Source organism: Halichoerus grypus, chromosome 8 (assembly GCF_964656455.1).
Source record: "Halichoerus grypus chromosome 8, mHalGry1.hap1.1, whole genome shotgun sequence".
NCBI lineage: Eukaryota > Metazoa > Chordata > Mammalia > Carnivora > Phocidae > Halichoerus > Halichoerus grypus.
In genome coordinates this window covers 1,606,519-1,619,372 of record NC_135719.1, presented here as the reverse complement: position 1 = coordinate 1,619,372, position 12,854 = coordinate 1,606,519, and the positions used below count along the sequence as shown (strand labels likewise).

General features: G+C 47.2%; 1 long non-coding RNA gene across 1 annotated transcript; it reads right to left on the bottom strand.

Annotated features, from left to right (window-relative positions):
- Positions 1–532: 532 nt before the first annotated feature.
- Positions 533–3,802, bottom strand: LOC118527359 (uncharacterized). Its single transcript, XR_004913078.2, has 2 exons — positions 3,642–3,802; positions 533–1,330 (listed from the first exon to the last, which is right to left on the bottom strand). It is a non-coding gene; the product is annotated as an uncharacterized LOC118527359 (long non-coding RNA).
- Positions 3,803–12,854: the final 9,052 nt, after the last annotated feature.

Genomic DNA, 12,854 nt, shown 5'->3' with positions numbered 1-12,854 from the left:
CGGGGGGGGGCAGGCTTGCAACCCTCTAGCCGAACCAGCGCGGGAGCCCCTTCCCCTGCCTCACCATCTCTCTGTGGCCCTCCAGAGAAGAGCAAGTGAGGGGCAGGGGGAAGACTGGTCGCCTAGCACAGAGAGGTCATTCAACCTCGCCAGGGGCACACAGCCCCCGAGGGGCAGAGCCATTCCTCCAGCTCTGGGGGCTGCCCCTCCGCCTGCTGCTCTCAGCATCTCCCTGTTCCTGCCTCGTTGGAGAGGACCACGGTCAAGAAGCAGGTTCGTGTTCTGAGCTGGCCTGGGGGATTGCACGCTGCGGGACTTCTGGGGGGGAGCATCCATGCAGCGCTTGTGATGAGAGGGACGTTTTGACAGAGGTGGTTCAACGCGACCCCATCAAAGGAGCACAGCTGAAGTCTGGGGTCGCAGATTATTTCTAGATGCACGGCAGGTGGCCCCGTCTCACCTGGCCCTGCCCCTGCTCCAATTCTCATCCACCCCTGATGACCCTCATCACACCACTAATCTAGCCCATTGCTTGGTGTACAAAAGTGTTTCGTGATTTATTGTCCCTGATCTTGGAGGAGCAGCCTCCCAAATGTCAAGCTTTCAGAATCAATCCCTCCCTTCAGAAAGTCTGTCAATGCGTTGAAGTGACAAAGCTGGGGGTTCCTCGTTTTCTGCTTTCTGCACGGTGCCCTGCACACAAGGACCGAATCCCCCAAGACAACCTGCTCCTTTTGCTGGTGAGGACTCCAGACTCAGTGACGTGCTCCAGGTCATTCCGCCTCTCTCCGGCAGACTGGCTCTTGTTCTCAGGGACACCCTTTTCCTCTGTCTATGGGGATGGAGGAGGTGCTATGGAGCCCTGTGACGGGGACCCCATTCCTGAGCACTTGCAGAACCCAAGCCAGCCCTGCGGGCTCCTGACCATCGTCTTCACCTATGCAGCAGAGTCCCGCAGCCTCTGCGGCTGCCTGCCCTGGAGGGGCCATTAATTTCAGGGAGAGTCATCACTCTCGGGGACAGCCAAGCCGGTCTCTTGCAGCTCTCCCTGTTGGTGTGGGTTACTGAGGGGGAAGCAAGCTCGTGGAGCTCTCCTGAGCCCCTTGACCAGCAGAGTGCAGCCCCCAGCCCTCTGATCTGTCTTTGGGTGGAGGGAAATGTCCCCGGGGCAATCTGGTTGTTGTGGGATGGCCCCCTGTCAGGGGACACTGGGTGATTTGCTGTGTCATTGGCCGTGCTCTGGGGAAGCCGCCACCGAGAGCCAGGCGGGGTTTGCGGGCTGAAGACAGGCGCATCTCGTCCTTCTGCAGCCAGCCTGGGGGACTGAGTCCTGTGGAGGGAAGCCATCAAAACAGAAGTAAATACAATAGCCAATATTTTCACTGCACGCCTACCTGTGTCGGACGCTGTGCTAAGCACCGTGGGCATCTGCCCTAGTTCACTCTCACAGATCCGGCGGGATGCGTGGGGATGGGACTACCCCCAGGTTAAAGATACGGAGACTGGAGTTCCATCGCTTGTCTGGTGTCACAGGGCTGGCCACGATGGAGCCTGGACACTGTGTCCCAGGACGTGAACTCAAGCACATGCTGTCCTGACAAGCGAGTATTCTGCAAGTGCCCACTTTCTGTTTTCACCTGGGCGGGCGCTGGGCTTTGACTCCGCTGTGCAGAAGTCCCTGGGGGGCACGTGTACCTGTGTCGTGACAGGGAGCCTCCTGCTGAGGCTTTTGGCTCGTATTTTGGGGGGTGAGGGGGCACAGAGAGCGGGTACGGGTTCGGGGAGACCTGTGCCTGAGGCTGCCGTGGGTGGGGGCTTTAGCGGGCTGTGAAGGGCGGCTTGACAAAGACTTGCCCACCTGCCCTCACCCCGACTTGATTTCATTGTTTGGAGAAGAAGGGTTGATTCTTTCCATTTAAAAAACTGTTAGAGGCTCCGTGCCAGTGTTTAGTAGAATGTAAAAAGTTAATACTTAAACTGGGGTGCAAATGAAATTGCAATCAAATTAGAAATGTTAGCTCCCTTTCCTAGAAATGTCTTTGGCCACTGGTCTGGTCAAGGGCAAACAAAGGGGAGCGTGGGACCCCTGGGAGATCCAGGGAGGGGCGGTACCCAGGAGCCAGGCCCCGCCCCTTCTGCTCCGCAGCCCTGCCCACGCGGCCCATCTTCCCCCCCCCCCACCGGGGCTCCCAGCCTGGGCACCTCGCTCACTGCACATCTGGGCCTTCAGTGTCACGGTCAGATTTCACCATTCCTATAGCTTGGCCACCCCCACGCCCACCCCACGCCCGTCCCTCCAAATACAGGAGCCCGTGTTCCCAGCACCGCTGTGGGTCCCCATTCCCCGGTCCCACTGTGGCCCCAGAACCTCCACATCATCCAGTGCCTGAGGCTAGGAAGCCGCTTAGCTCGGTAACCATAGCAACCGCATGGTTTGTGCTTCCCCAACGCTGCGAATGGAAACCCTTTTCCCAAATATAAGTTGTGCACGGGTAGCAGCAGCTGCTGTTCTCGCTGTGCGTAGACCTTTCTCTGTAAGGTGGGGAATATTTTTACAAAAGTGAATGGGCCTTTCCCTTTCCCATTCCTGGGTGTGTGACCTTCACCTGGTTCATCCTAAGCAACAATCTGCCGGGGAGGAGATGAGAACGTTACAGGAGGCAGGCAGCAAGGAAGGCCACACTCATACTCACTTCCTGACAATCAAAAATATGATTATGCAGCAGAATAATAGCCTTGCAACTCAGGCTCTTTTCTTGAGAAGACATTTTCCAAATTCCCTTATTTCCTTTTTTATTTAACATGTCACAAACCAGTTTAGAGGTGTTGGCTCATAAATCTCTCCCATGGCTTAGAGCTTTGCCCAAGTCCTTAATGAGATATTAGCTGCATTCAAGAAGGAAATGTTGGCCCAGGGGAAGGAAAAACAAGGCAGGATGAAAATGGCAGAGGGTGGTGAGAGAGAGAAAAGGTAATAAGATCTGTGTCCCCCCATTTTTCTTCTCTGAGCTGAGGCACAAAGCGCATTAGACATGTTGAGGGAACAGTGAGGACCGGGGTCCTTGCCCCTTACGGATGAGAGAGAGCTTTGCTGGACACTGTGGGGCAGACACAGGGAAGTAGGGATCAGACTCCGGTAACAATCACACGAAGATAACTGGTAACTAAGCAAACACTGCTAACTACCCACAGGTCACAGAAGAAATCACAATGCAAATGAGAGAACACGTTGAACTTGTGGGTTGCAGCTAAGGCAGGCCTAAAGGGAAAGTGGAAAGAAGGCAGGTCCAGCATGGGGATGTGTGCTGCCGAGCGAATCAACCAGAAAAAGAATGGCAAGTTAAACCCAAAGAAAACCAAAGGGAGGGAATAGTAAAAGTGAGGGTAGAAATCAACTCGATAGAAAGCAAACATACAACAAAGCCGAGAGTTAGCTTTTTGAAAGTATCAGTGAAATTTATAAACTGGTGAAGAAGAAAAGAAAGAAGAGAAATGCAGATTGCCAATATCGGGAATTAAAAGGCCGCATTACATCAGATTCTCAGACATTAAAAGTGGTCAGGGAGCAGCACTGACAACTTGATGAGGTAAGTTTGACCATTTAGATGGAATGGACGCGTTTCTTTAAAAACGCCGCTCACCAGAAGCAGTGGTCTCAGAGATCCAGGGAGAGGAGATTTCGCCTTCTCAGGCTCCCGGTTTCCTCCGTGGCCCGTGAGCCAGGCCCGCGGGGGAGACACGAGGGCGCAGGTTCTGTAGTGGGGAGAGCAGGTGAAGAGCCATGTCAGTCAAGGAACCAAAAGCAAACCCCAAGGCACACAGCCCCCGCCAAGGAGCCCCGCGGGGCACACGGAGCAGCAGACCAGTGACCTTGCCCGGGAGACCAGGGCACGGGGCGGCCACCGCACCCGAGGGCACCTGCCCCCAGTACCTGGGGCACGCCGTCCACGCACATAACGTGTTTTCCCTCGGGTTGGTTGCCTTACGGTGCTGCAATAAATCACTGGATCAGATAAAATTTAAACCGTACTTAACATTCGGAAAAGGACGACTTAAATCACCGATAAAATAAAGACACTGCGTTTTCTCTGCATGTCAGCATCGTGGTGTGAATGATCTTCCATTTTGATACGTTGTCTGGTTCCCAGGGGGACAATGGAAGGGTCCATGTATGATTTTCAAAAAGCTAGAATCTCGACTTTCACGAAAATACATGAAGTGAGCAGTGATTTATTTAATTCATGAATGACAGGACCATCGCAATGGAAATCCGGCTCTAAGAGAATTGGAAAAAGTGAGTCTTTCACGTTTCAAGAAAGACCGCTTGAATAAGATTGCTAATTTACACAGAGAACTTCTTAATGTTCTACAGAGCAATGAAAGTGTAACCTTTGGGGCGATCTTTGCTCCCAGACAAAATCCTCTGCCCTGATGTCAGACAGGGATAATCCGCATTATTACCAGTCTCCAACCAAGGCCCCTCAGCCTACAATGGGAAAGGAGAATGGTCCTATTTTGGGAAGCTTATTCAAGCCTCAGTAGAACTGTCTTGGCTTGAGATAAATACAAATGAGAAATTATAGACTCTCTCTATATATCGTTTGTATTTTTGTGCACCTAACCTTCTCCCCTAATCGGCCCAAAGCACACGGCAACAGGAACGCAAACAGAATGGCCCGTTCAGCTTTTGACCACCATGTACCATATGGGAATTTGTTAGCTAACAATATTGTTCTTGAAAGCCAGAATACCAGGGGAACAAAGGATGGTCTAGCATCCTCTGATTTCCATTAGACTGTCAAGGTCACAGAGTTCTTCCATCCTATGGAGAGGATGCTCCCCCCTCACCCCGTGTGCAGCCAGGCCACAGGGCTTGGGCCCCCAGGATGGAAAGGGACTGTGATGGAGAGCAGGGCTTCTCAGACTATCCAGCTGGCTTTTCCCCTAAGTTTCAATCTTGTCACGGACCCACACATGGTCTTACTGTACATGATCAGTGCTCAGCATGGACTGCGTGATTCCACTTAACTCGTCTGTCCTGTTGGAGGAGAGTCTGTTATTACACGCTGGATGTCACTGCAATGTCACATGTCTACGAACGTTTCCTAGCACTGCGTCTGAAAGTCGGTGCTTCCCCCGGTCCGAGCCAGAAACTTCAAGGGCAGGCATGGAGCCCTCGTGCAGAAGACACGGCAAACCTGACGGTCCCTCTAGCCCAGGAGACTGTGGGAAGGAGAAAGGGGACGAGGAGGCTGAGCATGTCTGGTGACGGCCTCTTGTGTCCCAGCCTGGTCCTCACCCCAGTCTCAGGGTCTCAGCTTAGGGGCTCCCAAAGCGCGCAGCGACACGTGAGGGGCTCCGAACCCTGGGCCCGGAGCTTACTTCTGGACGTAACTGGAGGGACGACGCAGGACCCTAACATGAGCCCACCTGTGGCCAGCACGTGCAGGACAAGTGGCACGGAGGTGGAAAGACCACAAGCCTGAGGCCGAGCTCCGGCTTCTCTGCTGTCTGCGGACCGTGTGCCGGGCACCCTGACATCCCCACACGGCCCGGGACGTGAACGGGAGAGGGACGAAGGCCCAGCATGGGAGAGAGGGGGTTCCGTGGACGGGCTCCCGGAAACAGGCAGAGGTAGCAGTCCTCCGTCGGGGAGCAGAAGTCAGCGAGGATCCTGGGGCCACTGCAGGATCTGAAGACTGTCATGGCCCACCGCCAGGGACGTCTGCTTGGGGCAGTGGGAGCAGCCGGACCTTCACCCAGAGAATCAAGGAATCGGGCCCTGGGATCATCCCTGGGGGCTGGGAAGTGGGACGCAAACACTGAAACTCGAAGGAGACGTTTTAAAGCCGAAGGACTCTGGATTTACTTCAATCGGATCACAGGCTGTCCAAAAAAAACATAGTTTTTGCCTAAAAACTTTTTTCTTTCATTCCTTCCTTTACTCAGCTATAATTAACATAGAATTATATTAGTTTGAGGTGTATGATATAATGATTCAGCAATTCTATACCTAAAAACATGTTAAAAATTTACATCTATTCAATTTACTTGTTCTCAGTAATTACGCTTAGATTCTCCATAAAAATTTCAAGAGACATCAGACAAAGTCAGCGCTCCTCCCAAAGTACTATTCTTTTTCAGGAAAAACATTCTGTAACAGGGATAACATCAACCTACTTGAGTGTCGGTAAACCCAGGCAGAATAAAAATTTTAATGCAGATCAACTTAAAAGATAAACATGAAAACACATCAAGAGGAAGACGTGGTATTTATAACAAGTACGGGGTCCCTCCTGCTCCCAGAGTGGGAGCCTCTAAAGGACATTGCATCTGCCGGAGGAAACAGAAGTGCATTTTCTTTACATGTCAAGGTTACCGTGTTTGTTTTGTTTTTGTAGCATTAAGGAAGGACCTGAAATTTAAAAGTCAGGGGAAGGGGCGCCTGGATGGCTCAGTCGTTAAGGGTCCTGGGATCGAGCCCTGCATCGGGCTCCCTGCTCTGCGGGAAGCCTGCTTCTCCCTCTCCCACTCCCCCCGCTTGTGTTCCCTCTCTCTCTGTGTCTCTCTCTGTCAAATAAATAAATAAAATCTTTAAAAAAAATAAAAGTCAAGGGAAACGTGGGAAATGATGTATTTCACAAAACAGAAGTAAAGTTTAAATAGCATCTGCTGTGTGCACTCAATAAAAACTCAATAAACCCTGAGCCCTGTGAGTAAGATATGAAGAATAAATTGGTTAATAGATAAGCAAGATGGGGGAAAATCTGGCTCCTTTAGAAATGGCAAATTGAATCTTCGTTTCCTTCCCTTTGCTCTGGATATCGCACTGAAATTACCAAACAAAACGTAGACTCTAAACGTAGCAGTGCTGGAAAATGAGTCAGGGTACCCTCCGTGGGGCGGGGGGCTATAGGAATTTCTGGAAGATGGGAAGCAGGCGAGAGCAGCTTGGCAAGCAACACCTGAGCACTCAAGCCTGCGCTCAGAGGTTGAGCCTGGCCTACCGGGAGCGGGGTGTTGCTGCTCCCAGAGCGGCAGGAGGCCCAGGGTCAGAGCACGGCGCCCCGGCAGCAGGGGTGGGAGCCTTCGGCTGTGGGGAGCTGGAGAAACGTGCGGTCTGAGCGCCGGGCCAGCTTGCCTTTAGCCACAGGGCCCCATGCACGGCCGCTTCCGAAATGCAGGACAGGATTTGCTCCGGGAGACTGCTCACACAGCACGAGGACGGGGACGGGGGGAGAGAGGGGACACTTGGGGCCACCATAGCAAATGTGCGTGGAGAGAAAAACTCCTACAAAACAATGACATTCTAGTCTTTTTCTTTTTCTTTTTTTTGCCTTCACTGGAGTTGTTTACTTATTTCCCGCTAAAACATTCCTCCATCCTAACCCAAACACCCTCATAAGACCTCAAGAGGACTGGGCATCAAAGAAGCAACACGGAGCTTCTGCCACACCAGGACGTCTCCCCCAGTCTTGCTGGATTGGCTGCAACTGGGGACTTGCTTCTCCACCTTACCCTGATGGTGGGGGGAGGGGAGGAGAGAGAGGGTTCATTTGCTTTGGTCTCCGGGCATTCCTGCACTGAGATTGCCCTTCCGTCCCTGCACCAGGAGGACTCTGCTCCTGGAGCCCCCCTGCTCTTAGAGAAGGTGGCTCAGGGATCAAACCAAGGCAGCTGTGGAAGGACCCCAATCAGCCACCAAACATAGATGCACCTACACCTCCATCCATAAAAAATATGGGGACATTCCACATCCCAACAAGCTGAGCAATTAGAAGAAATGGTCTTTAATTTAAAAGAAAAAAAAGGCAATGAGGGAAGGAGGAAGAATTAAATTTTAATGGGTATACCCAGGAAGATTGATTTTATGAAGTGATAAAATACCTCTTCATAAAGTAAGAGCAAGCTACTATGACCTAAGAACAATATGAGAAGAGGGGAAAAAAGTCTTTGAAATTCAAAGCACGATGGACAAAACAGAAGGATTAACAGAGGCAGCGAGTAGCAGGGTAAACTTGGCTGGAAACCAGATCACCAATTAAAAAACCCACTGAGGGACCTTCAAGGTCGAAGGTGTGGAACAAGGGACAACCTGCAAGAAAAAAAGCAAGAGGCATGGAGGACAGAGCCCCAAGAGTCAATATCCGTATAATAAAAGCAGAACGGTAGATTGAAGAAGATGTGGAAAAGAAAAAAATAGGAAAATATTTCTGAGAGCTAAAGAAAGGCTTGAACTTTTGGATCAAGAGTGTTCACACGAGAGAGTAAATCTTAAAAGTCCTCATCACGAGAAAAAAATCTGCAACTCTGTTTGGTGGCAGATGTTTGCTAGACATGTTGTGGTGACCATTTTGCAATAGACAGGTATCGAATCACTGTGTTATACGCTCGAAACGAATATAATGTTGTATGTCAATCATACCGCAATAAAATTTTTTTCTTATTTAAAAAAAGCATCCTATATCTAAAACTAATGATGTAATGTATGGGGATTAACATAACAATTAACAAAAAAGCATCCAACTCAATGAAATAAGAAAATAAGAAAAAAAAGCATCCAACTCAAATGAAATAAAATGGAAATAAGAAAAAGACACACTTATTAGTAATCTTCTGGTAGAACTTTTTAAATACTAGGAACAAAGATTAAATCCTCTAAGGCTCCAGACCAAAAAATAACATATGTTTGTTGCCAACAATGGAAAGAAAAGTTAGATGTCTCACTTCTTTTTTGTTTTTTTAAGTAGGCTCCATGCCTAGCGTGGAGCTCAACACGGGGCTTGAATTCACCACCCTGAGATCAAGACCTAAGCTGAGATCAAGAGTTAGATGCTTAACTGAGCCACCAGGTGCCCCTAAATGTCTCATTTCTGATGCTAAGTGCTAAAATGTCATACAATAATGAAGCAATATCTTTAAAGTTCTGAGAAAGGATCATCTTGAACCTAGAAATCTGTGTTCAGCAAAACAACAGTCTGAGTAAAGGCAAAAGAAAGTTATTTTGAGACATTCAGAAAACTTCAAAACAGTGCTCAAAGGAAATAAAGACCCACAGAAAAGGCGAGCCCTGCCATGTTCATTGTTTAGGCCAATCAATGTTGTGAAGATGCCGATTGTCTCCAGGTTGGTCCAGATTTGGTGCAGTCCCAGTCAAAATCCTGGCAGGTGTATTTCTATGGAAATTAACAAGCTGATTCTAACATTTATGTGTGAATGAAAAGAACCAGGAATATCCAAGACAATCTTGAAAACAAATTAGGAGAACTTACACTAGCAGATTTCAAGATTCATGCTATAGCTGGAATGAAGAAAATATGGTGTTGGTAAAAAGAAAGACAAGGGAACAAGATAGAGGAGTGTGGATATAGACTGTTCTGGTTATCTACCGCTGCGTAACAAACCACCCCAATCTTGGCTTAAAACAATAACAGTCATTTATTTTGTTTACAAATCAGGGGATTAAGTAGCTAGCAGCTACTGTTCCGGGGCTCTCAGTGGCCACAGGCCGGTGGTGGCTGGGGCTGGGGTCCTCGGGAAGTCTTCTTCACCCACGTTTCGGGCGTGGGAGCTGGGGAAGACTTGCTGATGGGCAGGACCCCCGGGGTCTCCACGTGCCCTCCCCAGGGCGCCAACTCCTGGCATGGCGGCCCAAAGCTCCCAGAGCCTGTGTCCCAAGTGAGACCAGCAGAAGCCGCGTGGCCTTCTCTAACCAGCCCCGAGGGCACTTCCATCTCATTTCACTCATGGAGGGGCCGAGGGGAGGCACCATGGAGTCTGCCTTTTCCCAAAAGATTTGTGGACATATTTCAAAGTTAGTACATCAACCCACCTACGCAGATCACTTGACTTGCAACAAAGTGCCATGGTGTTTCTTTAAGAGAAAAGATGGTCTTTTCAATAAATGAAACAAGAGAAACTGGATATCCCCTTGGGGGAAAAAATGAACCTTACTTAGCCTCATACACAGACATTTAGTTGAGTGAATGGTAAAATATAAGATTTCTGGGAGCAAACATAGATCTTCATGACATTGCGGCTGGCAAGGATTCTTTACTATCTCTATTTTGTGGATGGTTTTAAATTTTCATAAAATTTTAAATTCCAGATCTTTAATTTCCATAAAAATGAATATGAATTCAAAATTAGATGGCTCAAATAGCCATGAGGAATGAGGATTCTAATAACATAATGGATAATCTTGATCTAATGAATACGTATAAAATCTCACATGCCCCCAAAATAGAGAATAGCAACTTTTTATAAATGTCCATGAAATATTTTCAAAAAATTAACCATGTACCCACACACACAGAACACAAAGAGTAAAACCTGAAAGAGGCTATGTTTTCTGGCCACAATGAATAAAACTAAAAATTAACAAATTTTAAAAATAAATAAAAATTTCTAACTATTTAATAATTTTTTTAAAAATCACAATTCCAGACAACCTTTAAATCAAAATAAAAATCAGAGACTATGTAAAAATTAATAGCAATGAGGAAAATGATCTATAAAATCCATGGACAAAACACATTCTCCATGCATGCAGCAAAAAATCATACTCGAAAAATCCATAACCTTAAAAATTATTGTTATATTTCACAAGAAAGATTGAAAATAAATGTATTAAACTGTCATCTTGTGAAGCTAAGAAAAAGAATGACAAAAATAATAAAAGAGAAAGGTAAAATCAGACCTATAAAACCCATCATTTTTATGATGAAAGATTAGAAATATTCCCTTTGAAATAAAGAGCAAGACAAGGATGCCCACTGTCACCCCCACAGTTGACCATTTTGCTCATGATCAGATACAACAGGAAAAGAAAAAGTAGCAATGTGCAAAGAAAGAAACAGCTGTTCCTTGTAGACACCAATTTTCTTTTTTTTTTTTTAAGATTTTATTTATTTATTATTTAGAAAGAGAGAGAGAGCAGGGGGAGGAGCAGAGGGAGAGGGATAAGCAGACTCTGAGCTGAGCACAGAGCCTGACGCGGGGCTCGATCCCACCACCCTGAGATCATGATCTGAGCTGAAATCAAGTGTCGGACGTTTAACCGACTGAACCACCCAGGCGCCCTGACACTGATTTTCTAAATAGAAGATAAAAAAATTAATAACAGAGTTCAGGAAGTTGGTGGGATTTAAAATTCATATATAAAAAAATATCTATTGTTTGTATATACAGATGACGGCCAAATAGAAAAAAATGCAGAAAGGAACAAGGTAGTACTGACAATCTCACAAGCTACAGAGAACCCAGGAATAAATAAACAGAAAATGCATTTTCTCATGGTGAGATGGCAAAACACGATGAATGGACATGAGTGAAAGCCTGAATGCCTAATTCACGAATGGAAAAAAGTATTACCATATCATATAGATGGTGATTCATTGCTACTGATTTAAAATTCAGTGCAATTCCAATCAACATCCCAGCAAGATGATCGTAACATGTATAAGGAGCCAAGGTGCCCTTGAACCAAAATTCCACAGTGGGGGACTTGGACTAGCGTCTGTCAAGATGCATCATAAAGCCATTTGACTGTGATTTCAGACGGTGTGGTATTGGCGCAGGGATAGACAGTAGACACGTTTACAAACACAGAGAGCCCAGGGTGAACTCATGTTTACATGGTAACTTGAGGTTACAAGTCACGGGGGAAAGACAGACTAGTCAGTAAACGGTTTAAGATAACTGTTTCTCCATACAGGAAGGCATCAACCAAAACCCCAGGTCAGATCACAGAAAAATCCTTTTCAGACGATTACAGACCTAAATAAGAAAAACAAATTTGGGGCACCTGGGTGGCTCAGTCGGTTAAGCGTCTGCCTTCGGCTCAGGTCATGATCCCGGGGTCCTGGGATCGAGCCCCACATCAGGCTCCCTGCTCCACGGGGAGTCTGCTTCTCCCTCTCCCTCTGCCGCTCCCCCTGCTTGTGCTCTCTCTCTCTCTCTCTGACAAATAAATGAATAAAATCTTAAAAAAAAAAAAAGAACCTTTCTAAGGAACAGATAACTCCTCTTCCTTGAACCACTAAAGAGCACAGAATCACATAGAAATCTCCCCAATTTGTGCTTAGAAATTAGCACAACCTTGATACAAAAAAATGTAACAAAATAGCACACACAACGGAGTCAACAGATTCCATCTTACTTAGTAATGGTTGTAATAACCCCAGATAAGATATTAACATTCAAATCCAGCTGTGCATTAAAAGATAATATACCAAGTAGGATTTGTTCCAGCATATGGATTCGGTGCAACATTAAGATATCTATTCAGAGACAAAGGAGAAAAACACAGGTTTATCTTGGGATATCCTGAAATTCATTAACATCCTAGAATTAATAAAAACAGCTCATTTGATCGCGTGTTTACTGTGTGTCAGGCACTGTGTTAGGAGCTGCCCGTGCTTTATTCAATCCTGACAACAATGCGGTGAGGCCCCTATTATTATCATCCCCTGTTCTCTATATAAGGTACTAAAACTTAGAGAATATATGTACTTTGTCCCAGCTAGGAAGAAAACTTCCATAACTGGGTGGAATTTATTAACCAGAAACCCGCGGCCAACATCATAATCGTTGAAATAGGATTCCAACCCCTTGCCTGCTTGGATCCCCACCAGACTTCATCCTTGGCCATCTTGTCTCATTTCCTACATTTTTCCTAATTCCCCGAGGAGCTATGCGACCATGCAGCCCAGCTTATAACTGGCACGGACTAAAACACAAGATGAATTTTCTCCCTCCTGTCCTGGCATCAGAACCTACCTTCTGCCATTGGAAGCAACTCAAGGACACCAGAGAGTCTAGTCAGAGGTACCATGGATAACGCCAAGGCCTCC